This window comes from Acomys russatus, chromosome 22 (genome assembly GCF_903995435.1).
Source record: "Acomys russatus chromosome 22, mAcoRus1.1, whole genome shotgun sequence".
Taxonomy (NCBI): domain Eukaryota; kingdom Metazoa; phylum Chordata; class Mammalia; order Rodentia; family Muridae; genus Acomys; species Acomys russatus.
This window is the reverse complement of record NC_067158.1, coordinates 196316-223584: the sequence shown is the minus strand read 5'-3', so window position 1 is coordinate 223584 and position 27269 is coordinate 196316. Positions and strand designations below refer to the sequence as shown.

Genomic DNA, 27269 nt, shown 5'->3' with positions numbered 1-27269 from the left:
TCAGTCCCCAGCGCCATTCTTGTCTAACGTCTCCCCACTGGTGGCGTTCTCTGCAGTCTTGGAGGCCTTCCTTTTCTTCTTTTTCTGGGTTTTTTTGTCTTGCAGAACTCTAGAGAAGAGCCTTCAGCTCTGCGTCCTGGACTTCCATCGCAGACTTGTAGAGCTCAGGCTCAAAAGGACCACTGGTTATCCGCATGGGCATGAGCAGAACTGTAAATTTAAGCTGGGCAACAAACTCACCCTCCTTCTCATAGAGAACATTAAATGGTTGCAGTAGCTCATATTTGGCACATGCCACCACACCCATTCGAGCCTTCTTCTCATCTTCAAATGCTCTTAAAGCAAAGGGCATGGCATCAAAGCGCTTCTCCACCTCACTGAAAAAGGCACAGGAAGTTTTCATTTTCAGGCCATATTGTTTAGAGGGGTCTTGTTTGTAAATGGTGGTTCTCTGTCCTGCATCTTTGGCCTTGCCTTCTCCTGAGCTGTCGAGGACATCCACAGCATAAACTTCATGTACCTTAAATTCTGCCTTTTCATGGTCCTTCTTCTGTTGGTCTGTGGGATTCTGGATAATAGTTTTCTCCCCGTCGATCACGTGCTGCTTCAATTGGTGTGACAGCATGCCTTCTATTGGCGTGCAATTGAATGAGTGAGCAACTTTGTTCCAGGCCTCCGTCAATTGTGTGTTCTGGTTTCCAGGTTTGACCAGTCGTAAGGCAGCTTCAGCACAAAGGTGAGCTGCCTTGATGACGTCTGCTTTCCGCCCTGTTACCTGGGTCCCCTGAGCTACACCAGTCACAAAAGTGTGAACCACATTAGCGATGAAACCATCCACATGGACCCCCAGGTCTATTTTTTACCAAGTCACCTTCCTTGAGTATATAGTCCTGGTCACTCTTCAAAGGGGAGAAGTGACATACACATTTATTTACCAAAATGCTGGTAGGAAAAGCAATACCTTTTTTCATTTCCTTTTCTTTCTTGAAGATTTTCCCTGTTTCTTCCATTATCATGGCATCACCTTTCTCACACAGGCTCAGTACCGACACACCTGAGCTAGAAGCTTCCACCAAAGTTCGAAGTACCCAGTTGGCGATGTCGCCCCCCATCTTAATCTTGGTCACGACCAGGTCCTCGGCGATAGTTTGCTCCTGCTGCTTGTCTTCACCCAAACTACCGCTGCTGCAGCTTCACTTTCCCTGAGCCGTGGCCTCCGTCTCCCTTCCCAGCTACAAGCTGTAGCCAGAGTCTCTTCAATCCGTGAGGAGAGCGCGAGCAAGCAAGGGAGCGGGATGGCCAAATAGGGTATTTTTTTCTGTTCCCCCAGTTGAATGAATTAATCATTTATTTTTAGGCTTTTGGTGATAAAATATCTACATAGCTACAAATAAAGGTTTCAGGTTAACTGAGATAATTGACATCACTATACTGAGTTAATGTCTAGTCATAAAAAAACAAAGAAAGTCAACATTTTATCTGTCCTGTTAATTCTTGTTGGGCTTTGAAAACAATATTGTTAATAGCTGACCAGGTAGTTCAAAGAAGACAGTAGGATTTGGAGGTGATAAGATGACAGCTGGACTTTGAAGGATAAAGGCAGAATTCACAGTCAGAAAGAGAAAGAAAGCTGCTGCAGAGGGGGTGGGATGGCCCTGGTCTAGTTCTGACATCTCTGTCCTGAGACTGATCCATTAGATGGAGGCTGTGGCTTGAGCGCAGTGGTGTGGAGCCAGGCTTTGGAATGGAACTAATGAGGGTAGAGTTGAGAACCGGAAATCTTACAGTTGAATGTGCCAATCTTTCCATATCACAGTCTAGAGGAATAGAGGCAAGGATTCCTATTGTGGTCCCTTTGGTTCCCATGGGCAAGAAAAGGAAAGAATCCATCCAAGGATGAGCCAAAACTCTTCCCAGAGTTGACCAGAAACCTGTCTTCCACCCTGGCAGCCCCACCCTTTAGCTCCAAGAGCAAATCATTTATTTTGTGTGATGTTTAAAAATGGACTCATCTTATAAGTGTTCCAGAGTTGGAACAGGCTGTGCCACGGCTGAAATAAACCTGCTGAACAAATAAACAAGGCAGACTGTGGGGCTGCGGAAGCACAAAACAAGGCCCTATCAGGCCCTAGGGGCTCAGCAAGGTTGCACTGAATCTGTGCTCCGTTTCTTCCACACAGGAGACATGGCGTTTTTTTTGGGGGGGGGGGGTAGTGAGAGAGTTCTATTCCAGCTCTGTGCTCTGAGGAGAGAAGTGCAGTGCTTTGTATAGCACTGTGGGCCCTAAGGGCTGGGATAGAGGGGACTGAGCCAGAGCCCAGCCATTCACGTGTTCCCTCATCAAACATTCTGCAAATGTCCAATTTATCCTGGGGCTGCGCTGTCCCTTCCGCCCTAAAGGCTAAGAGAAGTTGGCAGGTCCTTGCATACACATTCCACTTGCCCACCCCAGGGCTTTTGTTCTGGCTGTCCTACCACCCAAGTTGCCAAGCCCTTCCTCCTTCCTGTCCTTCTGCCTCAACTTAATGCCATTCCTCCCATAGAATGGACCACTCTGACCAGTGCATTCAGGCATTTGTTTCCATCTTCTGGACTATTACCAGCATATACTTGGAGAGTACATGAATAAGTCTCTGGTGGGCTTTGCCATGGGCTACTTCACTTAGTTTCTTCCCAGCCCTCAGAGGGGCATTCTGTCAGTTGAGTGAAGAGCAGAAGCCGTGGGGCTTGGGTTCCCACCCGTCTCCACGTGAGGGCTCTGCTTCGCTAGATGCAGGCAGGTGAGGCACCCCGGATCTGCCTGTAAGTGGCACTCCGCATCTGCCTGGTTGCTTTGTTTCTGTATTTTTCATGTAGGCCAGGTTGGCCTTGAGCTAGAGGCTGACCGAACTGCTGATCATCCTGTTTTGAATTCCCAAGTGCTGGGGTCTCAGGAGTGTTCCACCATGACTGGCTGTTTTTGCTGTTGTTTTGTTCCCTTTACTTGTCAGGCACATACTCCTCTGCTGAGCTTTGTTTTATATCTTTATCTTAAAATAACTTTAATTCACTTAAGAGCTTTGAGATGAATACAGAGACTCCATGTTCTCTTTGCTCAGGTGACCATATGTTAGCAGCTTGCTACATAGGTGCTCACATTCTCTTCCTTGCACAGTTGTACTTGCTTTCTCTCTGAGAACCCTTTGAGAATAAGTTGCAGGCATTAAAGACTCTGCCTTTAAATACTTCAGTATGAGTTTCTAAAGAACACAAAGATGTTATTTTACATTAGCCAGAGAATTTAATGTGGATATAATGTATTGTTTAATAACTCATATTAAAATTTATCCATTTCCCCCAGTAATGTTTTTCTTTTGTCTAGGATCCAGCATCACACATTCAAATCTTATGTTCCATTTAGTCTCATATCTCTTCGGTTTTTAGCTTAAGATGCTTCCTCTGCCTTCGTGGTCTCCTAGACACTGGTCCTCCCTCAGAGCACAGGCCAGCTGTGGTCAGGTTGTCAAGGGCTGTGATGAGGAGCAGGGATCCCACAGGACTGGTGCTAACAGCTCCATCCTCTGACCATGGCGGGTCTGTCAGCTTCTCTGCTATGGGTTAGCTGGTGAATGAGGGACTGGAGAGGTGCTTAGAAGTGAAGAGCAAGAAGAACAGAGTTCAGTGCCCCACCCCCACAGCAAGCCTGCAGCTCCAGCTCCAGGAGATCTGACATGCTCCTCTGGCCTCCTCTGGCACCTGCACACATGTTCACATATATACACACACAAAGAAAAATACACTCAATTGTGTGGATATCCCATCCAATCCAAATTGTGCAGGCATGATGATTCATTAATGATTTTTTTCTTTTTGCATTTTATCTATTTAATTATTTTTGAGGAAAGTGGAATACCTGGGCCACAGGGCACATGCAGAAGTCAGAGGACAGTTTGTGAGGATCCATTCTCTCCTACCGTCTGGGTCCCAGGGTACAGACTCAGGTTCTTGGCAACAAATGCATTTACCTCCTGAGCCCCTTGCTGGCCCCCTGATGACCCTTGATGGAATCAACTATTAGTATGATGGTTCAAAAGCGAGGGTATGATTCTGATTCCAAAGCTGGTGTCTATTTCATGGTGACAGGTAAGGGTGGAAAGGAGTAGAAAAATTCTGCAATAGCTGATTTCTCAAATGGCTTTTGAGGTTGGCGGTTAGTGTGTTGGCTTTCTAACTCTACCAAGAAAAAGCTAGAGAATTACGTGGGCTTCATGTGATAAAAATACTTGCATCCCTAGTGGAATAGTGACTCCATTTTTCCAGCACTCACTACATCCCAGATGTCCTGCTGCCCCTTAGCACCCTTCATTTTACTTAGTTCTGATGACAGCTCAGTGGGACCATATTGTTGCCTCCAGTTTATGAACAAGGAAAGTAACATCCAGAAAGGTTGCAACATTTGCCTAAAACCATGTAGCTTAGGATAAGGAAGAGTCTAGATTCAGACCAAAGAGGCTGGCAAGGGACAGCTGTGATGCCCTCTACTTACAGGTACCACTGTGCTCTGACCAGCCATTGGCTGAGAGAAACTCCAGCAGGCCAGGTGGCAGGGCCATCTCCAGACATTGATTCATCGGTTCCTCTAGCTGGGGACATCCTGTGTGCTTAGAAAGGCAGGAAGCAACACTGTATTTTAGAATGTCTTTCAGCAATAACTTTGATTGAAAGAATTTTTCCAGTTGACCCTGGAGAATTCCAGTTAACCAAATGCTTATTGTATTCTTATCCTTTCAAGAGTGGTAATCCCTGTTCACTGTGTAAGTCTGGCACTTCTCATTAACCAGCCAGTTCAACTAACAAGATTTCCTTATTAGGATAAGAAAAGAGACAGAGATATCAAACTGAGGGGCTTTCGGGAGCTTTTAACAGAATTCTTTGTCACGCAGGTGAGAGCACGAAGTTTACTCAAGCTAGCACAGCCTGCAGCTCTGGCAGGACATAAGTTCCAGATTAAAGTGCTTTCTGCCACATGGAGAATGACTCCAGGGTGACCTACAAGCCAAGATTAGCCTTCAGCCATGTTGTTTAGCCTGTAGATGACTTGTAAAAGCCTACATTTGATAGTTCTTTACAAAACAAAAGCAAAAAAAAAAAAAAAAAAAAAAAAAAAAAAAAAAAAAAAACTGGGAAATCTGTTTTGGGGGTTTGAAATGAAGAGGAGTACTTGGGAGTCAGAGGCAGGAGGATCTCTGAGTTCCAGGACAGCCAGATCTATAGGGAGAAAACTTGTCTCAGAAAAAGAAACAAAAAAACTAACCACACCAAAAACCAAACAAAAAAGGTTTGGTTCTACCATATGACTTTGTTTTGGCAGGGAACACCAATATTCAGACCACAGCAGTTAACGTTACTTTAAAAACAAAAATTAGGCATGGTTCAACAGGTAAAGGAACCTGCTGCCAAGCCTGACTAGAGAGAGAATCCTGCCCCGAGGCTCACATGGTGGAAGGAGAGAGCCAACTCCTGCTTACAGTTCTCTGACCTCCACAGTCATGACCCCCGACACACATACACATAAATTAAAATGTGATTTTAAAAAGTTTTAAAAGCAATAAACTATTGGATGCTGCCCATTCTAAAAGTCAACAGACAAGGCACATGTGATTTAAAAGTGAAAAAAAAAAAAGAGCCCCTCTAGTGATGACAAACATGTGAAAGATGCCTCTGCTTTCGCTCTCATTTTGTCATATGGGAGCTTTGTCATTATAATGTACATTGGGAGAGAGAAGTCAGGGAAAACAAAACCTACTAAATTGAATTTTGAACCTAAGCCTGCTAGAACCTAATACAACGAATGCCTTTCCCACTGCCATATGCCCGCAGGACCCTTGCAATAAGCCAGAAGGGAGTGCTGGGAAGCTGCCCTGCCCTGGGGATGCAGCTTAAAACATACCTATGTGTGAAATACTTACACATACAGAGACTTTTAAAAAATAAATATTGATTAAGTATAATGAGGAATATCAGAGGGGAGGGGAGGAGAGGAGAGGAATAAGGGAGTTCAGAGTCTGGCTAGGATGCCACCATCAAGGAGGGATGGACTCATAAGTACCCAGGACCTTCCAGTGGGACTTTTAACCTGGGGCTATCCAACTCCGGGAGGTGTGCAAACCTAAAATTACAAGGAGTTTACCTGGGAGTTTGCTATGGACATTTTCTGGGATGTGCATTTTCATCATCGTCTCTAAAGGGCCATTGTTCAAACATAGCTAAAGACCAGTGACACTGAAACACACACACACACACACACACACACACACACACACACACACACACACACACACTAGCTGGCACAGTTTATACCAGGTTCCTGTCCATCACCCACCATCACTACCAAATCCTTGCCTAGAAATCTATTCTGGCTAGCCTCCTTCTGCCCTACCTCCTGTCCCTCTCCACGAAAGCCTATCTTTGGGCAGGCCCTGATAAGACTCCATGTACTGGCTGGGCTGCTGCTGGTCCTGAGGGGTGCCTGCACCCCAGGAGGACAAGCAGTGTGCAGGAGGGGCCTGTGGGCACCAGCGGATGTCACAGCTTACCCCAAAGTGCAAATGAGAAGCCTGAAAAGAAATCACAGCAGGAAATAATGTGGTGTCCAAAATAGACACATCAACTGGGAAAGAGACCTGGAATAGGTGTTTGAGGCTCCTGCAGTGTCTTCCCCAGAGGCCTCCTGACAACCCTCAAGAGGGCTGGTGTGAGATTGTAAACCAGCCCAATAGGCCACAAAGGCACAGGCTGGCTGTTTCTGTGGAGAAAGAGAAAGGATGCACAGTAAATTGAAGGGCCAAGAGTGCTTCCTCTTCTCTCCTTCAGGACTCCCCAGTTTTCTCTTTCCCTTCTCCAGTGTCTTCCCACCTTCCTCTTCTTTGTCATCATCCCTCAACCTCTTCCCTGCACAATCCCTCCACTGCGCCCTGTGGTTCCTGTTCCCTCCTTCCCCTCCCTACACCAAGCCCTTCTTTTCCCTGGGGAGCAGCCTCTGCTCTTGGGTACCTTCCCAGGTTGAAGCTCAGTCTAGCAGCAGCTAACTCAATCAGCCTCCTCTGCCTGACTCTATCGATTTCGCCTTCACCCCACACTCTCACCTCTTTGGAGAATGGCAGGGCCTGGAGTCTAAGGAAGATGGCAGGGTCAAGATCTCATGCTCAGAGACTAACCAAGAAATAACTTGTTTCACATTAAAAAAAAGCCATTATCTATGGCAAGACTTGGGCAAGAGTTCCTAGGCTGCTCCTTGTACTTCCACAAGACAGTGCTCCAGGCAGTGCTGAGGAAATTGCCCTGTGATGACAGTGGATAACGGGCAGCTGGGAGAAGGAAGGACACAAACATCTGCGTTGGTTGTGTGAGTGTCATTAGGAAGAGTGCTGATGGTCTATATCCTTAAACTGCTTACTAGAGCATGAGTGTGGTAGTCCACGGTCTGAGCTTTGAGGGAAGGCCATCATCTGTACCTTTACAATGAGAGGAGCTGTAGTGTATTCCATATAGCTGCTTTGGGGACACAGTGGTTTTTATAGCTGATTCTGTTAGTCCTTGTGGTCATATACGGCTGCTGCCTTGCCTCATCCCGTTCTCACTCAGGCTGCTTCCCACCATTTTTCAAAACTCCCCAGCTTCCTCCAATCTCATATTTCTGCCTTAAAGTGAAAGATGAGCTCTTTCAGAATTGCTTGTCCATATCCTACTTTAGTAAAGATACCTGAGAAAATGTAGTGTCTACCCTGGCCACAGGGTACTAGTGCTGTCCCAAAATAGCAGGAGTCCCTTCCTAAGGTCCAGTCCTGATTTTGGCAAAACCAGCTCTCAGGAAGTGGAATTAGATGTAAGCAGAACAGGTTGCCAGGAGTTGGCTCTGTCCCAGGAATCAAAATTAGGCAGGTGGCAAGCACCTCTACCATTGAGCCATCTTATTTTACTTTTAAAAATTTTTTCTTAAATTTTAAAAATTTTTGAGACAGATTTTCATGTAATGTAGAGTGGCTGTGTAGCTGAGGTTGGCTTTAACTTCTGATCCTCCTGCCTCCACCTCGTAGGTGCTGGCATTAGAGTCATGTGCTGCGCCTCCAGTTTAGGCAGTGCTGGGATCAAGCCTGGGCTTCATGCATGCCAGACAAACACACGTACTCTTATCAATTGAGTCACATCTGGCTAGAGGTATCAGGCAATTCTCAGAATGTGCTTGGGAGAGCCAATTGCTATCCTTTTCCTTTGGGAATTCTTTGCTCTGGCTCGATGCTGCTGCCCACCCCTACTGTACAGTGTACATCCAACACTAGCATTTGCTGCTCTCCAAATAGTGGTGCTGTTTGTACAGATCCTGGTGGTGGTATCTGATTCTGGTTGCTATTGTGACTGTGAAATAGGAAAGCATCACTAAGTCAAAGAACGCTTGATACTTTTATAAATGAACATAACACTTATAAAGGAAGGACACATTCTAGTAACTGTGAGCCAAGAGTAGCCACACCCATGTGCATTTTATTTCCAGTTTATATTTATTTGGGGTTAGCAGCAGTCAAAAGAGAACATGGGGGAGGTCCTTTTTGTATGGATAAGAGAAGAGGACTATATGCTCCTGTGGCCTGGACGCTGACTGCAGTGATGAAATTGGATCTCTTGAGCATTTCTTCCAAGGACAGATTTGGGTAGTAAGCCAGGTAGATGGCCAGAGCTCCCACAAAACTGTCACCAGCACCGTGCAATGGAAGCACACTTATAAAAACAAGTGTGCAGCCAAGCTGTGGATCAGCGGTAGAGAACTGGCCTGGTACTTGGGAGGCTGTAGGTTCAAGCCTCAGTACCAGAACCAAACCAATCACTTGAACTTTAGAATAGCTTCAGAGTCCAGAAAAGGAGCAAGGACACTCTAGTCTAGCTTTGTCAGCATCCAGATGTGGCACACTTACCATAACTGATGAAATAATGGCATAATATTAACAGAATGTCATACTTTATATGGATCTTATTAATTTCTGCTCAGGGTCCCTTTTCTGTCCGAGCATCTCATGCAGGATGGCAGTCTACAGTCATGTTTCCACACCTGAAGGTTATGAAAGTTTTTTTTTCTTTCTGTATTTGTGTCAATGTTTTTGATGACAGTTTAGAGGTTAGCTACTTTGCAGACTGCATCAGCTAGGATGGATAGGCTCTCACTGTATAACCCAGGCTAGCCTCAGCCTTGCCTGTGTTGGATTACAGGTGTGTAGCAAGCTCTGTGCCTGGCTATGGGGTTTGTCTCTACATTGTCACATCAGAGCAAGGATGTATGTTGTGATAGTACCCTTGACCATGTTGCCGAGTGGCTTCTCTCAAGTCACTTTCCTCTTTCCATGTTATACTCTATAATTGCTAAGGAACCAAACCTCTACCCTTCCCACCAAGCGGGGTTTCTGTTGCTCAGTCTGGCTGCAAAGGCTCTTTAAGTAGCAATGACCTTGAACTCCCCATCCTCCTCTCTTTACATTCTGTGTGCTGGGGTTGCAGGCATGTCTCACCACACCAGGTTTAGGTGGTGGTGCCAGGGACTGAACGAATGGCTTCACACATAATAGACAGGCACTGTACCAACTGAGCTATGTGCCCAGCCAGACACCCTGCTCTGAAGTGGGTAGAGTTCCATTCTGAATTACACCTTAGCTCTCCGAGGATATATGGTATCGACATATGTCCCCCTCTTAATCCTAAAATTAGCCATGTCTCCCTTAAAAAATGCATGCAGGGAGTGATGAGTGCCATTCGGATGCTAGTTTCAAACCAAATGCAGGGAGAAGCAGCTGTGTTTCCACACAGAGGAGCCAACCAAATGACTAACCTACCAAAGTCTGATTGTCGGCGCCTCCAGTGTGACACTAGTCATATGCTCAGTAACTAATGTTTAAAACAAGTTCAAGCAGGATTGCAGTCTCACTCTGGACATTCTGCTGTCAGGGGCATTTTCCAGTGTCACCTCCCACAACCAATACTGATTCCTTGGGCCTAGTTTTCACAGTTCTTGATGATCTTGTGGCTGTCGTAACCTCTGCAGAGAGCTCCGATGTGCAGTTGTTCCTGTCTCAGCTGAAACATCCAGTGAGTTATGTGTGTGGCACAGCAATGGCCACTAAGGAAAGAGACAAAGCCAGACATGGTGGTGAAGGAATTTAATCCCAGGATTTAATCATTAGGCAGAGGCAGAAGCCACAATCTTAGGGCTAGCCTGGTCTCCATAGTGACTTCATGGCCAGCCAGGATTACAAAAAGGGGTTAAGCAGAACCCATGCGGACTAAGTATAAAACAGTATGGCAGGGTTATAAATGGTTTGGGTGCGGTGTGGTTTATGAGTGACAGTCTAACTATGAAGCCCACAGCTGGTCTGGATCTTGCTATGTAGTCCAGGCTGCCCTGGGCTTGTGGTCCTCCTGTCTCTGCCTCCTGAGTCTTGACTCAGTTTAGTGTGGATTTAAAGAAGAGATCTGAAGAAAACCTCGCTGTCATTTTTATAGAATAATGTGGATTTCTAGGGAGAAGGCAGGTCTCTCAGAACAAGGTCATTGGAGAAGGAGGGGAAACAGCGAGCTCAGGAGAAAGCCACCGCACTGTGTCAACACAGCTGGCACAGGCAATATGATATTTGCCAAGGAGCCATAGTGATGCAGATATGTATCTCTATTGTTTTTAAATTATCTGTATTATTAATATTACTGATATACCCGGGTGGTAATCAATTAAGACACAGATACTGGTTATATTTTAAAATAGCCTTAGTTAACCTGGAGCAGAGCAGACAGTAATCCTCTAAACTACTTCCCATATTGGGGAAGGTATCACATGCCCCATGCCATCTATTCTAATAACTTCTATCAAGCTACCTCCCATCCATAATCTCAAATACTTGTTAATGTTCTCCATCTGGGCTGAATCTCCATCCACACCTGCCACGTGTTTCTCCCCCATCTAACCCATGGCGGATTTCCTCTCATCCTAGGGTATTTTTCCTTCCTCTTCTTTTTCTTCTTCCCAGAATTCCTCTTTTCTTTCTCAGCCCCACCTGTCTCCTTTGCCCTGCCCAGGTGGAATGGCTTTTTATTAAGCAAAAGGTGGGTCACAGAGACAGCAAGCAGTAATTAGCACCAGAATACATCAGACCATCCCCAACACATCCCCTCCTCTGCCCTGGCTTCTCCTCCCTTCTCCTCCCCTTTCCTGTCCCTCTTTTTCTGAGCTCATATGTGTTTTGCTAAGTCCATTCTTGCTGAAGGATGCAGTGGAGAGAAAGACATTCTCAGGAATCTGTGGTTTCCCAGCATAGCAGCATGCCTCCAGTGGGTTTGAGACCAGAGCAACTGTGAGCTAAAGGATGTATTGTGAAAACACAAAAGCTGGGCATGTTAGCTTATGCCTGTAACCCCAGCACTCTAGAGGTTGAGGCAGGAGGATCACTGCAAGTTCAAGGCCAGCCTGGTCTACAAAGAGAGTTCCACTCTAAACCAGGCAGGCCCAATTAGTGAGATTGTATCTCAAAAACAAAAGAACAGCTGGTGTGGCAGCACATGCTTTTAATCCCAGCACTCGAGAAGCAGAGGCAGGCACATCTCTATGAGTTTGAGGCCAGCCTGGTCTACAAAACAAGTCTGGGACAGCCAGAGCTACACAGAGAAAGCCTGTCTCAAAAAACCAAAAAACCAAATAAAACCCCACCACTACCAACCAACCAACCAACCAACCAACCAACCAACCAACCAACAAACCCCAAAACAACAAATAACAACAAAAGAATCTCCTCCCCCACAATCTGATATATTAAAAATGACTAGAAAATATGAAAATTCCAGTATGGCACGGTTAATGATCAAAGAGATGGAAATATTTACTATCTCAGTTTGATTATTACACTCTATACTTCATGAGACAAATAACCCTCAATAAAGAAAAAAAATAGAAATATTGTACTGGTCATTACAAACATTCTATTGATACCACTCGCATTGCTTTTGTTTTGTTTGTTTGTTTTTTGGGACAAGGTTTCTCTGTGTAGCCTTGGCTGTCATGGACTTGCTTCATATGTAGACCAGGCTTGGCCTTGAACTCACAGTGATTGGCCTGCCTTTGCTGGGATTAAAGATGTGCACCACCACTCCCAGCTGCATTGCTTCTTTCACTATTGCTAAAGCTGAGGAAACTGGTGAATCCGTGTGCTGGAAGCATTATTTAGGCAATAAGGGTTTTCATACCTTAATTTTCCTTCCTTTCCCCTTGTCATGCACTGTGCCCTCAGAGACTGTACCGGTACATTTTTCCTGTATCTAAAATTGGGGATTTTCCACCAAGAACACCAGATATCCTCACTGTAGAGTTCTTGCAAAATTTACGTAAGTAATAAAGCTTCTGTGACACACTGCGCATATGGAACAGCCAAGGGGAAATTTCTCTGTTGTGTTCCGAGGTCAGCATTGCCATGATGCCAAATCAGAGTAAGACATTACAAGAACAATGACAACAGACAGAACGATGCCCACATGAATTAGGTCGTAAAAGTATTCAGTTTTAAGTGTAAGGTTCCAGGTGTCCATCTCCTTAGATATTGGTGGACCCTGGTGTGTTGGCTCAATAAAATTCCTTTGCTTTTGCATCGACTCTGGACTCTGACTCTCAATTGGGCTTCCAAGAATAGACTCCAGCAATCTGAATCTAGCATAAGCAAGTGGAATATAAACATAGAAACACATATACAAAGCTGGATGTGATGGCACACACCTTTAATCCCAGCAGAGGCAGACAGATCTCTGTGAGTTTGAGGCCAGCCTGCTCTACAAAGTGAATTCAGGACAGCCAGGACCACACAGAGAAACCCTGTCTGGAAAAACAAAAACAAAAAACAACCCCCAAAAGAAACAAGTATTCATGCATCATGACAAAGTAGAAATTGTCCAAGGAATGAATGCAGGACTACCAAGACACTTATTTCTAAAATCAATATAAATAAAAATTTAAAAACTTTCTATGAGGAGCACAATAGAAGGTATGGCTTGATCATCTGAGGGGGCATTTATGAGCAGATCTGTGGGCCTCAAGCTTAAAGAACAACACTTTCCCTACCATTTTAGGACCTGGCCTGGTTGGTCTATTGTCACTTTTGTCAGCATTGTTCTGGAGTGCATAGTCAGTGTAAAAAGGCAAGAAAAAGAACAGGTATGCAGAGTGGAAAGAAGAAAAATTCCACAAAGATCATGTAATAATTTATGTAGACATTCTAAGAAAAATTTCTACTAGAAAGAGCAGGTTTAACAGTGTACCTTGTCAACATAAAAATGAATTGTATTTCTGATTAGTAACAGTGAACAATAGAAAATCAAAATTCTTAGGCTAGAATGTAGTTCAGTTGGTTCAGTGCTTGTCAGGATGCATGAATCCTGGGCTTGATGCCTAGAGCTGTCTGTAAGCCCAGCTCCTAGGAGTGGAGGCAGGGGGATCAGAAGTCAAGATCATCCTCAATATTACAGTAAGTCATAGTGTCAGCAACTTGGTTTTTTCTTTTTGTTTGTTTTATGGTTTTTCAAGACAGGGTTTCTCTGTGTAGCCTTGGCCATCCTGGAATCACTTTGTAGACCAGGCTGGCCTCGAACTCACAGCAATCCACCTGCCTCTGCCTCCCGAGTGCTGGGATTAAAGGCATGCGCCACCACGCCCGGCTCGCGTCAGCAACTTGTTCTCAAATTGTTCATCTAAAAAAAGTACGTTTGGGCTAGTTCTAGCTAAGAGCTAGATAACCACCAAGAACATTTGTTCAAACATAAGGGCCTGAGTTCAAAGTTCCAGAAAGACATATAACCTAGGAGTGACTGTGTGCTGCCTGTGACAGCCCTGTGGTGGGTGAACAGCAGAGTCAGGAGGCTTGCCGTAAAGACACTCTCCATGTGGAGAGGGATAGAACAAAACACACATACACTATACACACACATGCAGTGTTTGTGGGTCTTCAAGCTCACTGTGACATTCTCCTGTAACCCAAGCCACAGACTTGAAATTGAGGGGACAGGAAGGAACACTTATTGGCTGTGACAGTGACTACAGAAAAGCTGAGGCTCCAGGCGTTAGCAGCAGAGCTGACTGAGGCAGTTCCCAGCCCTGCCTGGTTAAACACTTCAGAGAGGTCAGGTAAGTCTCCACCTTTGCCTGGTGATGCTTCATTTGTAAGATGCCATGAAAAGAAGCACACAGCTGGGCTGGGGGCAAAGTGCTTGCCTTGCAAACATGAGGATCTGTTGATTGCAGCATAAAAGACTGGACATGGTGGTGAACATTTGCAGTTCTGCTGCTATAGAGACGGAGATGGGTGACCCTGGGGCTCTCTGGCCACCTAGCCTAACTCCCAGCAGCAGGCTGATAGCCAAGCCTATGTTGGAAATCCAGGTGGGGCCTAGGGAGGCAACTCAGGAGGTGAGAGAACGTGGATCCCTGTGAAGCCCAAGGATCTGAAATCCACCTAAGAGTTGGCCATGGCTGTTCCTTGTGGCAGAAACAGGCAGATCCTGGGAGCTTGCTGGGTAGCCAGGCTGCCTAGCTCAAACAGTCCAGTTCAGTGAGAGGGCCTGTCTTAGAAAAAAACAAAAACAAAACAACCCAACAACAACAACAACAAACCCAAAAACCAATCCCCCCAAACAAACAAACAAACAAACAAACAAATGAACAAACAGAACAAGCATCTATCCTCTGGTCCATGCATGAGCATATGCTTTCATACACGTTACATCTCCTCCACATAAACATGGTCCCCAAGGGGGCTCTTGTCTCAACATTCACACACACACACACATGGGCAGAAGACAAAGTTAGTAGGTTAGAGAGAAAACTCTCTTTAGGTGCACATTTGAAACTCTTGGGAGAGCAAAGAAAAAACCACTTGAGGCAATGCTGACAATTCATGAAAATTTTGGGAGAGCAAAGAAAAGGTCTGGATATGGGAATGTCCTTCCATTTTTACCCAATTGCTGGCAATAATTAAAACAGTTAAGTTTTGGATTTGTCCAAGTTTGGTTGCAGAGATGTGTAAGCTTAGAAGCCCTTAATGTGGGCATAGGGTTTTGAGATTCTCTAAAAGACATCCCAAATGCATATCAGAAGGAACGGGCAACTGGACATTTCCCATGGGGACATGAGGTCAGTAACCTGTTATACCAGCCCTCAAAATGGGTAGTGACACAAAGAACAGGTGCACAGACTGTTCCAGTGACTCATCAGTACTGGACAGTGACCAAAGAGCACAGCTCAGTGGCTGAGCTGGCCCAGGGACACAGTCACCTACCTAGTGCACTAGGAATTTTTCTGAGGCCAAGAGGCAGCGGTGACAGCCGGGGGTGGGTGGGTTGGTGCAACTGTGCCAGTTCTCACACAGTGGGAACTATCCTAGTTGTAGGTCAGTGAAGAGGTTGGGTACCTCCACTCCCAGTGAACTAGAGAGGTGCCAACAGTCTCTTGAACAAAGGGAAGCATTTACGTGATAAAGAAGGGATAATTCAGCTGGTGTTGGGTACAGAAAGGTGGCAATTGGGTAGTTAGGGAAAGGGGAGTGTCAAAACCAGTGAAGAGTGGGAGGAATCCCACCCTCAGAGATAGGGGATAGGTGAGAAACTTAGCTGTTGACTCACAGTGCTTATCTGGATTTCATTTGACCTGAGAGGTGGAGTTTCTGTAGCTACAAGAATCCTTCTAAGTTCATAAAGGGAGATAAATTTAGCATCATCACTGTTTGAAATCTGCAGTGAAATATACATTGTTAGACATGTACACAGTGTAGGGAAAGGCAGTAGACATGCAGCACAGCAGAGGCCTGGGAAAAGAACTTTGTGTTAAAGTGTTAATAGTACGATGAGAGACACTTTAAGAAAAAGACAAACAAAAGGGAATTTAAAATCTTGAAACTATGATAGGATCGTATAGTGGAATGTTTCACCATAATTAGATCAATGAATTAGAGCTCCATTGGTCAGCGTCAACCCTCTGAACAGTTAATATAACAATAGAATAGCAACCGTAAGAAATAAAGCATCTTTTAGACATGTTGACCTCTATAACTCACATTTACCAACTTAAAACACATTTGTAGACCTTCTAACATTCATAAAATGCCTTTCTGGAAGCTTTAAAACATAAGTGAGATTGGTGTAAGGAGTCTCTGTCCTTTAGCTAAAAGAATGGTAACAAGGTAGACTGTGTCTAGACCTGACAGTTAAAGTTTAGTCTCCTATATATGAAGAGGGCTGGGAAGGTATCTGAAGTCTCCCATGATAGAAGCTGGCCATGTGATTACTTAGCCTGAGTATGAGTTTAAAACAGACCTGTAGCATTCCCCTGTTTGGCGAGGCTGCTGAATCTAAGAGCCATCTGTACTCCACCAGGTCAAGGAGCTTAAAGGCTGGAAATGTTTAAAGCTCTTGTGACGCTTGAACCTTCAGTGGCTTGGCACAGAGAACAAGCCTGTGTGTGAGCAGTGACATCCATAGGACAAATTTGCCAACAGGCTAGGCTGTGGGACCAGTGTCCTATTCTGGTTGCAGCTGTCTCCTTTTGGCTGCATCTAAAACAAGTCCCTGGCAGAGCTGACTCGGGCTGGACCCCAGCGTGAAGGGGCATTGTAGACCTATATTTTTCCTCAGGGGCCTGGAGTATAGTTGGCTGTAACTGAGCCAGTTGGGAAGGCTCCTCTTGGGTTTTAAAGATTTTACCAGTTTCTATATAAGGGATCAGGAAACATCCTTTGCTTTTTTAATTAAGAAGGCAATGAGATGGCAGTTTCGTTTATCTTAAGAATATTTAAATAGACAAACTCTGAGTATAGTTTATCTTAATACTTAAAGACTAAGACTTTAGGTTTTATCTCTGATAAGTTGGAACATTAAAAACAAAAGTACAGTCCAAAAGGAGCAGAACAGTTTTATATGACCCATAACTTTACATTAAGAATTTTAGGCTAACCATGGTTTAAGGCAGTGATTTAAATTTTAATATTGTAAACAATGAATGTTAATACAGTAGAACATTATAAAAACCATATCAAACCCATTAGCCAGGAAGCCTGTAGTTGAATCCAGGTTAGCTGATGACAGGAGAAACAGCATTTATCTTGTTAATTTGAATAGACCTTTACATAACTCTGAAAAAAGAAACATTTAGAACCAGGGTACAATAAGATGTTTTTTTTAATCTAAAAGGAAATAAACAGTTTAAGTTTTAAATAGTCTAAACATCACACCCAAGAAACAATCTTTTTTAAAATATATTTTAATTAATTTATTCATATACCTCTCAATTGTTATCCCATTCCTTGTATCCTCCCATTCCTCCCTTCCTCCCATTTTACCCTTACTCCCCTCCCCTAAGACTGTGACTGAGGGGGACCTCCTCCCCCTGTATATGCTCATAGGGTATCAAGTCTCTTCTTGGTAGCCTGCTATCCTTCCTCTGAGTGCCACCAGGCCTCCCCATTAAGGGGACGTGGTCAATTATGGGGCACCAGAGTTCGTGTTAAAGTCAGACCCCACTCTCCACTCAACTGTAAAGAGCGTCCTATCCATTGGCTAGATCTGGGTAGGGGTTCGAAGTTTACTGCACTTATTGTCCTTGGCTGGTGCCATAGCTTGAGCAGGACCCCTGGGCCCAGATCCACCCATCATAATGTTCTTTTTATAGGTTCCTAGGACCCTCTGGATCCTTCTATTTCCCCTTTCTCCCATGCTTCTCTCACTTAGAGACCCAATAGGATGTCCTCCCCTCTGACCTACTTTCCTGATGAATGATTACTTTTATGGGGCATGCCCCTTGGGCTAGTGTCCAGATATAAGTGAGTATATACCATTTGAGTCTTTCTGCTTCTCAATTAACTCACTCATTATGATCATTTCTAGTTCAATCCATTTGTCCACAAATTTCGGGAATTCCTTGTTTTTAATGGCTGAGTAGTATTCCATAGTGTAAATGTACCACGGTTTCTTTATCCATTCTTCTACTGAGAGGCATTTAGGCTGTTTCCATGTTCTGGCTATAATGAATAAGGCTGCTATGAACATGGTTGAGCAAATTTTCTTGTTGTGTGCTGGCGCATCTTCTGGGTATATTCCAAGGAGTGGAATAGCTGAGTCTTGCGGAAGCCTTATTCCCAGTTTTCTGAGATAGCACCAGATAGATTTCTAAAGTGGTTGTACTAGTTTGCATTCCCACCAGCAATGAAGGAGTGTCCTTCTCTCCTCACACCCTCGCCAGCATGTGGTTTTGCTTGAGTTTTTGATCTTAGCCATTCTGTTGGGTGTAAGATGGAATCTCAGAGTTGTTTTTGATTTGCATTTCCCTGATGACTAAGGAGGTTGAGCATTTCTTTAAGTGTTTCTCTGCCTTTTGATATTTCTTTGTTGAGAATTCTGTTTAGTTCTGAGCCCCATTTCTCAATTGGGTTATTTGGTTTGGTGGTGTTTAGTTTCTTGAGTTCTTTATATATTTTAGATATTAGACCTATGTCAGATGAAGGGTTGGTGAAAATCTTTTCCCAGTCAGTAGGCTGTTGCTTTGTTCTCTTGACAGTGTCTCCTGTCTTACAGAAGCTTCTCAGCCTCATGAGGTCCCATTTATTAATTGTTGACCTTAAGGCCTGGGCTGTTGGTGTTCTGTTCAGGAAGCTGTCTCCTGTGCCAATGTGTTCCAGGCTCTTCCCCACTTTTTCTTCTAACTGATTTAATGCCTCTGGTTTTATGTTAAGGTCTTTGATCCACTTAGACTTGAGTTTTGTGTGGTGACAAATATGGGTCTAATTGCATTTTTCTACATGTAGACATCCAGTTAGACCAGCACCATTTGTTGAAGATGCTATCCCTTTTCCATTGAATATATTTGGCTTCTTTGTCAAAAATCAAATGACCATATGTGTGTGGATTCATATCTGGGTCTTTGATTTGATTCCACTGATCAGCTGTGCCAGTACCATGCTGTTTTAATTACTGCTGCTTTATAGTACAGCTTGAGGTATGGAGATTCCTCCAGAGGAACTTTTATTGTACAAGATTGTTTTAGCTATTCTGGGTTTTTTGTTTTTCCATATGAAGTTCAGAATTGAACTTTCAATGTCTTTAAAAAATTGTGTAGGTATTTTGATAAGGATTGCATTGAATCTGTAAATTGCTTTTGGGAAGATGGCCATTTTTACTATGTTAATTCTCCCAATCCATGAGCAAGGAAGATCATTCCACCTTCTCATGTCATCTTCAATCTCTTTCTTCAGAGTTTTGAAATTTTTTTCAAACAAGTCCTTCATTTGCTTGGTTAGAGTAACTCCTAAATATTTTATATTGCTTGTGGCTAATGTGAAGGGTGTAGTTTTCCTAATTTCTTCCTCTGCATGAGTGTCACTTGTATGTAGGAAGGGTACAGACTTTTTTGAGTTAATTTTGTATCCAACCAATTTGCTGAAGGTGTTTATCAGCTGTAGGAGTTCTCTGGTGGAATTTTGGGGGCCACTTATGTACACTATCACACCATCTGCAAATAAGGATAATTTGACTTCCTCATTTCCCAATTGGATCCTTTGATCTCCTTTTTGCTCTGGCTAGAACTTCCAGTACTATATTGAAGAGATATGGAAAGAGTGGGCAGCCTTGCCTTGTTCCTGATTTTAGAGGAATTTCCTTGAGTATCTCACCATTTAATTTGATTTTGGTTATTGGCTTTCTGTATATAGCCTTAATTATGTTGAGGTATGTGCCTTGTATCCCTGATCTCTCCAAAACTTTAAACATGAATGGGTGTTGGATTTTAACCAATGCTTTCTCTGCATTTAAGGAGATGATCATGTAGTTTTTTATTTTCAGTTTGTTTATATGGTGGATTATACATAGATGTATTTCCGTATATTAAACTATTCCTGAATGCCTGGAATGAAGCCTACTTGGTCATGGTGAATGATATCTTTGATCTGTTCTTGTATTCATTTTGCAAGTATTTTTGCATCAATGTTCATAAGAGAAATTGGTCTGAAATTCTCTTTCTTTGTTGGGTCATTGTGAGGGTTAGGTATCAATGTGACTATGGCCTCATAGAATGAGCTTGGCAATGTTCCATCTATTTCTATCTTTTGGAGTAGCTTGAAGAGTATTGGTATTAGCACATCCTTGAAGTTTTGGTAGAATTCTGCACTGAAACCATTTAGCTTTGGGCTTTTTTTGGTTGGGAGACTATCAATGATTGCTTCTATTTCTATAGGGGTAATGGAACTATTTAGTTTGTTTATCTGTTCTTCACTCAATTTTGGCAAGTGAAATTGGTCAAGAAAATCATCCATTTCCCTTAGATTTTCAAATTTTGTGGCATATATGCCTTCAAAGTAGTATCTTATGATTCTTTGTATTTCTTCAGTGTCTGTTGTTATGTCTCCCTTTTCAGTTCTGATTTTGTTGATTTCAATACTGTCTCTCTGCCTTTTAGTTTGTTTGGCTAATGGTCTGTCTATCTTGTTGATTTTCTCAAAGAACCAGCTCTTGGTTTTATTGATTCTTTGGGCTGTTTTCTTAGTTTCTAATTTGTTAATTTCAGCCCTGAGTTTGATTATTTCCAGGCGTATACTCCTCTTGGGTGTTTCTGCTTCTTTTTTTTTCTAGGGCTTCCAGTTGTGTCATTAAGATGCTTATGTGCGATGTTTCCAATTTCTTTTTAAAGGCACTTAGTGCTATGAATTTTCCTCTTAGCACTGCTTTCAATGTATCCCACAAATTTGGGTACGTTGTTCCTTCATTTTCATTGAATTTCAGAAACTCCTTGATTTCTTTCTTTATTTCTTCTCTGACCCAGGTGTCATTTAGCAGAGAGTTGTTTAGTTTCCACGTGCATGTAGGCTTTTTGTTATTTCTGTTGTTGTTGAATTGCAGCCTAAGATCATGGTGATCTGACAGGATACAAGGTATTATTTCAATCCTCTTGTATCTATTGAGGCTTGCTTTGTGACCTACGATGTGATCAATTTTGGAGAAGGGTCCATGGGGTGCAGAGAAGAAGGTATATTCTTTCTTGTTTGGGTGAAAGGTTCTATAGATATCTGTTAGATCCATTTGACCCATGGCATTGGATAATGATGTTATTTCTCGGCTTAGTTTCTGTTTCAATGACTTATCCTTCAGTGAGAGTGGGGTGTTGAAGTCTCCCACTATTATTGTGTGGGGATTGATGTGTGGTTTATGCCTGTTTAGCAGATCTTTTACAAATGTGGGTGCCCTTGTATTGGAAGCATAGATGTTCAGAATTGTGATGTCATCTTGGTTGACTTTACCTTTGATGAGTATGAAGCGTCCTTCCTCTTCCCTTTTGATTAATTTTGTTTGAAAGCCTATTTTGTTCGATACTAAAATGGCTACGCCTGCTTGCTTCTGGTGACCATTTGCCTGGAATATTTTTTCCAACCTTTTACCCTGAGGTAATGCGTATCATTATGGGTGAGATGTGTTTCTTGAATGCAGAAGAATGTTGGATCTTGTTTATGCACCCGTTCAGTTAGTCTGTGTCTTTTTATTGGAGAATTGAGACCATTGATGTTGAGTGATATTAATGATCAGTGACTGTTAAGAGTCTTAATTTTGATGTTAGTTCCAGTAGAGTGTTTGTGTTTTTGCGATGGTGTATTTATCTATTTCCTTGTAGTTTTGGTTGTAGTTTGTCCCTTTGGCATGGAGTTTTCCTTCTAGTACCTTCTGTAAGGCTGGATTTGTGGATAGATTCAGTTAGAATTTGGTTTTGTCAAAGAATATTTTGTTTTTTCTATCAATGGTTATTGATAGTTTTACTGGGTAAAGTAGTCTGGCCTGGCATCTGTGGTCTTTTAGGGTTTGCAGGATCTCTGTCCAAGCCCTTCTGGCTTTTATGGTCTCTGCTGAGAAGTTGGGTGTAATTCTGATAGGTTTGCCATTAAATGCTATTTGGCCATTTTCTCTTGCAGCTTTTAATATTTTTTCTTTGTTCTGTATATTTTGTGTTTTGATTATTATGTGACGGGAAGTTTTTCTTTTCTGGTCTATTTTATTTGGTGTTCTTTAGGCCTCTTGTATGTTTATAGGCATCTCTTTCTTTAGATTTTTTGTTGAGAATATTTTCTGGGCCTTGGAGTCTGGCATCTTCTCTTTCCTCAATGCCTATTAGCCTCAGATTTCTTCTTTTCATGGTGTTCTTGATTTCTTGGATGTTCTGTGTCAGGATTTTTTCAGATTTACCATTTTCTTTAAGGGTTGCTTCAAGATCTATGAATGTATCTTCTAGACCTGAGATTCGTTCCTCCATCTTTGGATTCTGTTAGACAGGCTCACCTCTGTGTTGCTTGCTTTCCTCTCTGAGCTCTTACCTTCCCATTTTTCTTCTGTCTGTGTGTTTATCCTTGAGTCCATTTTCATCTTCAGATCTTGAACTGTTTTATTTCTTTCTTTCATCTGGTTGTTTGTATATTTCTGAGGTTCTTCCATTGCCTCTTTATAGGCCTTCAGAAGTTGAAGTGTTTTATTGATTTCCTTCATCTGGTTGCTTGTAATTTTCTGAAATTTTTTCCAGTGCCTTTTTATAGGCCTCTTTTAAGTCCGTTTAGCTGTGTCTTCCTGTATTTGATTACGATTTTTATTTGTTTCCTCCATTAACATCCTCATTACTAAGGCTTTGAGGTCATTTTCTTGTATTTCTGTTGTGTTTGACTTCTCTGGGTTGTTTTCTTTGGGATTGCTGGGATCTGGAGACACCATATTGTTTTGGGGTTCTTTGTGTATGATTTTACCCTGTCTTTAGTCATGTTTCCATCTCTGTTTTTGGCAGGTGGCTTCCAGAGTTGGGTGGAAGGAGTCTGAGGATAGATTCATCCATTTTCTCATGATTTACCTAGGCCAGAAACTCTGATGCTTCAGGAATCTGGATGGCAGGAGTCCATCCCTGTAGTTTGGGTCTCTCAAGCCAGTGATCCCCAGCTCCACTGTATTTGTCCTGAGTCTCAGAATGTGTGCTAGGTCAAGCCAAAGTGTCCACAGCCTTCTGGGTGCTCCTCCCGTGTGCATGGGTAACCAGGTTTTCTGTATTTCGGGCCTTTTGAACTGTGGAGTCCTCCTGCGGTAGTGGGGTGGGGAGCTTGGTGTTCCTGGTTAAGAATTCCGTTCAATTCCCTGAATTGTTTACTGGAGCTTTTAAACAGGGTCCACACTGCTTGCTACCATCTTGGATCTGATGATCATTATTTTTAAGAGTTGGAAAATATAGTCTTAGAGAAAGCAAAGTTGCCCTGTCTGAGGTCCAGAGGCTAGAAACCAGTCACTGTGTGCAGGTGATTGACCCTGCCCCTAGCCTTCCTTAGCCCACTTTTGCCAGGCTGGACTCAGGGGTTGTGCATGAGCATCTTCAGTGAATCTCTGGCATACCTGTGGTGAGAAGGAGAAGGGGCTAGGGCTGTGGCAGGAAGCTAGCAGTCATGTGGACAGACCATGTGCAATAATTTTTTTTAATGGAAGAGAACAAGCATTCCTCAAGCACCCAAGAAATGGTTTGGAGTCACTCTGGAAGAACATGAATGCACAAGCTGGTCATGAAGTGGAGAGTAGTGGTAGCAGGCACCATCTCGTTACCCCAAGCCCATCCTATGGGGTACAATCTCTTTTCCTACCAGCCTCAAATGAACCATGCAATGTCACAGTGCAGCAGCATTATTTTTTACCTGGCTGGGCTTAGATCTAAGACCTTTCCCATGTGCAGGCAGTAGGGACAGGAAGCCCAGTGCCTGACTGCTCTAGGGGCCAAGTTTAGGGCTTGGGGGGTAGGAGAGGGGACTGCAAACCAAGAGAGCATCTGTTTACCTCAGTGGTAGTCTTGAAAGCTGGTCAGGAAGGCTTCTCCACAGGTGGCCTGGGGTAAGCGGCTAGGTTAGTATGAGGTAGCCGGGAAATAGGAGAGTATCAGAGAAATTTGTTATGGACAGTAAAAGAAGATGGGCTTCTATTGTGAAGACAATAGAATGGACATCCAGTTTAGTAACTGAGTCATGGGCACCAATATTATATTTAATAATTAGATAGTAAGGTAATAAGATGCCAGGCAACAAATATTATGTTGTAGAGGGGTTTATTAGATGAACATGGGGGAGAAGGAAAGGGAGAAACGAGTACCCCAGAGAGAGACAGAGACAGAGAGAGAAAGGAAGAGTAAGAACAGAGAAGAAGTAGAGAGAGGAAAAGTAGTAGATAGGAAAGAGAGAGAGGAAAAATAAGAGAGAAACCATGAGGAGAGTTTATTCTTCTCTATGGCCCTGGGCAGGGCAACAACCCCATGGCAGGCATGCAGTGACATCACAGGTAGGCAGACTGAAACAGAGTGCTAGCAGGTTGCCTAGCTGATGGCTCAAACAAATGCTCAGGATTGAAAGAACAAAGAGGGAAAGAAGCCAGGGTTCCTTCTCTAGAGACTAGCTGTACTGTGGCCAAGGAGGAAAACTTAAACTGACTTCAAAAGCTGTAAAAGCAGCTTCTATCCAGAAACCTCAGAGGGGTCTTAAAAGGGGGCTTCTTGATCTGCAGATTGGCCTCTTTGCAGTGATCTCCAGTAAGCTAGTGTAAACTTAGGCCTGATAGCCCTAGAAGGGTGATGGTAAAACCTTGAGTCTGATAACTTATTTGCTAATCTGCAGGGAAATAAGAAATAATAGAGAGACAGAAAAATAAACCACTCATATACTCATACCTTCATCAGAAAACATGGATGAAGTTAGGTATCTTAACTGCAGCTGGATGAAGTTAAGCTTCCTAATCTGAATACCGTTTATTGTTGGTAACTGTACTTATACTTCTGAGGAAAGGGAGGTAATTACCTCATAGTCAAAAAAGGGATAATTAATAACAAAACCAGATGAATTCTAAAACACATGTTTTATTTTTTATTTCATTTTATTATTTTTTTAAAACACATGTTTTAAAAGTAAACATTTCTTATCTATATATCCATTACATAAGTTCATAGTAAGTTCAGGGTGACAAAGATTGACGAGGCATAAAGGTTAACAGGGTCTAAAACTTACAAGGATATATGACTTTTCAATTAGAATTGACACAGTTAAACATTTTCCAACTATCTCTTAGTTCATAATGAGTTCAGGACAATAATTTTTTCTGTCTTTTACTCGAAGAAACAGAATACATTTAAAATGACAGCACATAATGCCACAAATTGGCAAGGTATAAAGAACTATAACAGAACAGTTTGTATATTTAGACATTAAGGTTCATGCTTAGTTTAGACATATTTAGGTAACCCCATTATATCTTGGGCTCATGGGAAGTTTAACCTAACTTGCCTGTATTTATGGTGAATACCAGGATTCATGGTGCCATCTGGAGTGAAGTCTTATCTGAGGCCACAAATCTGCTTCAAAGTTATCCCCTAATGAGGTATCTGGAGGTCCACAAAGGTATTTACTGCAGTCATAAACTCTCTAAAATTGTTTTAGAACATCTAAAACAATTTAACCTTTAATAATACTTGAATCAAATCAGGAATTCCATAATCAGGGATTAATTCACCTGAACAACAGTACATACTGAACAAGATTGATTGAAACAGGACTGCACGATATTCCCCCACCTGGCGTTGAACTTTGAGATCTGTTTGCCTCTGCCATAAGTAAAGCGTTTGCCAGGACACCATCTTTATGTGATTGGAACATCTGCAGAATATACTGTGATCCTGGCATCAGTCCCCTGCAGAATCTGAGTGGTCACTGTATCGATGTGGGCGCAGCAGAGGCACCCACCGGGAAAGATTCCAGAAAAGGCCGTGGTTTGCTTAAAATTTTTGGCATGACTGGTCCTTATGCCCAGTTTCAGAAACTCCCCATGACAGCCACTCTAGTTCTGCCACCAAGTGCAGACCAACCCTGGGATCTGTCAAAGACATCCCAAACTCTTCAGGTGCCCGGGTTACACTGGCCCATCAGGGCCCTGAGATTCAGTCTTCCTGGGCCCTGTAATGACATTACAGTGCATTGTCATCTCGAGACTCCACTCGAGGAATCCCAACAGCCAACGGCTTCCCAACTGCCCAACGCTTCTCCACCGCCCACATCAGTCCCTGGCCAGGCAGCAGTGGGGACGGCGAGCCACGGACAGATCCAGAGTGGTGAGGAGCCATGCGGCTCTGCTATTGGGCTTTCACCCCTGAGGGACAGGCTGGCTAGATGCATAAGGACACCGGAATCAGCAGCCCTGGCAGAGAGAAGGTGATGGAGGCCAACGTGCCCGTGCCGAAGTAGGGAAAGGTTGAGCTCATGGGAGCATGCAGCCTCCCAGGTAAATTATCGTGACCTCTTTGATCTTTGGGTTGCCCCTCCTAACTGACATCATTGTCCTTAAGAAGCTGTCTTGGGTGGCCTCTGATCTTTGATTGTATTGTGAAGGTAGTAAGGAAGCCTGGGTACCAGTGAGGGACGGTCAGCTTGGATACCAAGTCTGCTTCCCCTGACAGGGTTGCGGGACCTCCAGGGGAGGAGAGTGTTGCCCCCTAGCTGCACTGTTTAAAGGGATGCCCATGGAGTGTTAGATTCAGAAAGATGTTGCTGGGTACAGCCTGGAAGTGTGTATTTCTATCACTAGAGCATAGCAGCCTGGTGTGTTTTAAAGGGACTTGCACTGGCTGCCCTGGATCCTATGTTGTTTTTGTTTTAAATTTCTGTTAATGTCATGTCCATTTTCTCAGAGAAGCCCGTTTTTTTTTTTTTTTTTTAAATAGTACCTTTCCGTGTGTTCTATCTACTGCATGTTAACTATTAAACTTCCCCTCAGATGGGAAGGGAAAGGAAACAGTGACTTGAGGCTTTTCCCAGATGAATTTAGATGCCTATGCTTTCTTGTTTTCTTCTTTTAACAAGTGGAAGCTGTTGGTTAAGAATCTCCATGTTCAGAAAACATTGACAGGGAAGGAATTAGAAGCAGGGACTTCTATTCTCCCAAGTGTAGAAGGCCTGTTAACCAGTGCCATGCATTTAGCAGATCTCAGTAAATATTTATTAGTGTTTTAATATTTAGCACGGTCCTGTACTTTTATGTACCTTAGTGTATATGTTAACAGAGCATTTGATGAAAATTAACATTTGTTGACTATGTTCCAACTCTGTTTTAAAAAGCAAAGAGACATGGAAATACAGCTCAGCTGGTGCTATAGAAAACAGCTCTATACCCAACCCCTGCAAAAAGCTGAGCCTAGTGGC

The 27269-nt window shown here is 43.3% G+C and overlaps 1 pseudogene; it reads right to left on the bottom strand.

Annotated features, from left to right (window-relative positions):
* Nucleotides 1-26194, bottom strand: LOC127205492 (proliferation-associated protein 2G4-like; annotated as a pseudogene).
* Between the last annotated feature and the right edge of the window lie 1075 nt (nucleotides 26195-27269).